Source organism: Myotis lucifugus, unplaced genomic scaffold, assembly GCF_000147115.1.
Source record: "Myotis lucifugus unplaced genomic scaffold, Myoluc2.0 scaffold_89, whole genome shotgun sequence".
Classification (NCBI taxonomy): Eukaryota; Metazoa; Chordata; class Mammalia; order Chiroptera; family Vespertilionidae; genus Myotis; species Myotis lucifugus.
Window position 1 is genome coordinate 1,208,862 of NW_005871137.1, and position 2,709 is coordinate 1,211,570.

General features: G+C 51.2%; 1 protein-coding gene across 1 annotated transcript in view; it reads right to left on the bottom strand.

The window, feature by feature from the left end:
* GPD2 (glycerol-3-phosphate dehydrogenase 2) overlaps positions 1–2,401 on the bottom strand; it is a 135,242-nt gene extending 132,841 nt beyond the window's left edge. Inside the window, 1 exon segment of the mRNA XM_006091258.3 lies at positions 2,271–2,401. The gene's annotated coding sequence lies outside the window, so the exon portion shown is untranslated.
* Between the last annotated feature and the right edge of the window lie 308 nt (positions 2,402–2,709).

The window sequence follows — 2,709 nt, forward strand, 5'->3', positions numbered from 1 at the left end:
TTTAAGTTGACATTCTACCACTGGGGATATGATTATGCAAGGTCTTTCGTTGGCCTCTAGTTGTTTTACATGTATATATTTTACCTTGTAAAACAAACTGAACTTCTCAAAAGCAGGATAACCATTCTTTTTCTTTGCCTAGCGCTTGGTACTGTATAATGCTGCACAAGCCCACAGAAAACTTCATTTAAGAAGCCAAGTGTTACATACATTTGATTTCTAATGGTCTTTCTGAAGTGTTGTTTCTGCGCTTAGGACAGAGAGTCTGGTTGACAAGCAGGAAGAAACAAGTTTTGAAAACATCATCACATTAAAAAAAAAAAGGAGAAATTAGATAATGATCTGGAAATTACTTCCCTTCTCTAACAACCCTAGCTGCCACTAACCACCTTCCTTCCCCTCACCCCCAATCAGACACTCCACATTAAAGAGGAGAGAGCCTGGATAATTCATGCATGACATGCTACAGCTAAATTACCTAGCTAACTGTATTCTTTGCCCAAATCTTCCCTTTATGAATGTAAAAGAAAACATATAAGGAAGAAAACTAATATTTTAAGTCTACTTCCAGACAGGTCCGTCTCTAGCAGCTTTACATGTATTATCTCGTAAGTTATTATGCACAGTTCGCCAAGGAGATAATGGAGGCTCAGTGAGTTTAAGTAGATTAATGCTAAAGTCTTTGGTTTTCTTCCCCAACTACACTCAGCTAGCGTTTGTCCCACAGTTTAGTCACTCATTGAGGAAACATTCACCGAGGGCTTATTACATGCTTGTCACCACTCTTGGCATTAGAAATACAAAACTGTGTGAGGCTGACCAAGTCCTCCCACAGAACTGACAAGCTGGTGATGAATGACAGAAAACAAATAACCAAACAGAGGTATAAAATTCACCAATATGATTTTTGTACAATGATAGTCATTTTTTGAATATCTATAATGAGATTAAATAGTTGCAAAAACTAAATGGATAGGTGGGATGTAAGACCCACTGATGAGTAGTAGCATTGTGGCCCTGCTGTCAATTACTGGGCCAGGACACTGCACCTTTTAATAATCAGAGGAAGAGAAAAGGAAGCACAGCTTTAATGCTGTTCAGAATTTCTTTATAAAATCAAGTGACTATGTGAGATCCCAGAATGGGCAGCTCTGTCAGTGTCGGTTCTCAAACCCCAAATTCCACTTTTCATCTATTATTCACTAAGGAACTGGGTCATTACTTGAAGAGCTGATTTGTAAAATCAAGGGAATGTTAAACTTGACATATGCCCCTTTGAGAAACACATCATAAGGTGCCCCAGGCTACACATGGTATCCATTGGGCAATGGCATCCAGCAAATGGCCAGCAAAAACTGTGGGACTCGGACCCCAGATTGCTCAGTAGCTACCAGGAAGTTCTTGGCACCAGTTGCCATTAGCCTCCACACTCCAAAAAGAAACTTCACATCTCTTCAACTTGGAACATAGGCAGAATTCTAAGCAATAAAGACCCGATGAAACTTACCCTTCCTTCCCCCACCGAGTTATACAAGTATAAGTTGACTAAATTAGCTGCTAGCTATTCCTATAGCTGCCTCTTCTCATGGTATTTATGATGTGCTTGTAGTTTGGGCGGGCCCTTGCCAGGAAGACTGGGAGAATCTGTTTGTAAACGACGTGGGGACTCGTATGGAAGGAGGGAGCGAGTGGCCCTCTGCATACACGGTGGGAGGCAGTCCAGAGCAGCACCTCATTCAGAGGCTACCCCTTCCTGCCGGCGCATTCTGTGCACGTCTCTTCTCGCTCCGTAGAAGTTACTCCTCGGGGAGTGGAGGCTGCTGTAAGTTCATCTGTGCCCCCACGCCTTCCACTTCTTCCCAGAACTGCCAGCCTCCAGCAGGGAAGGTCCTCAAAGAAGCCTCAGCGCCCTTCCAGAACCCTCCCCTCTCCTGCTTCAGAAGGGAGCAACAGTCCTCACCAGGGAGCGGCATCCACCCGCCGAAAGTTTGCAGAGAACTTTCAGGGAGAGAGACTACCAACCCTCCCCCCGAAGTCCCGCCACTTAACTAAGGAAGCAAATGTATTACCACCACCCCCCACCCCCAAAGTAAACAGCTAAGCCCCAGATAAGAATGGGTCCACCGTCAGTTGTTGGGGAGACGGTATAACTCTGTCCCCGGATTCCCGCCACCGCCCACCCCAACACAGGAGCTGCAGCGCGCTGGCCTGGTCGGGAGGGAGCCCTGCCAGCTGGGGGCGAGGGCGCGGGGCTCCCAGCAAGCACACACCTGAGACCAGTCCTGCGGCGCGAGGGGAGACAGGGCAGGAGCGGGGGTTCCTCCTGCCGGGGCGGAGTCGGTCTCGCTCGGAATCAGAGCCGGGGCCGGGCGCGCGCGGATGTCACTCCGGGGCGGGGCGGGCCGAGCCGGTGTAACCCGACGCGCCCCGCCCGCCGCGCTTCCTCCTCCCGCCCCGCTCCCGCCCCGGGGGTGGCCTGGGGGCGCGGCCGCTCCTCCAACCCCGACACTTAGGGCCTGGCTCCCGGGGCCCCGGCTCCCCCAGCCCCGCGAGGAGGCGCGGAAGTGGAGGCGGGCGCCGGTTCGCGGGCGGCGACTTGGCGAGGTCTCCGCGGCCCAATGAGCGCGATCGGACGGGGACCCGGGGCTCCGGGCCCGCCGGGTGGGGTCACGGCGCGGCGGCTGCCATGGGCCCTGTCCCAGGCGGCGG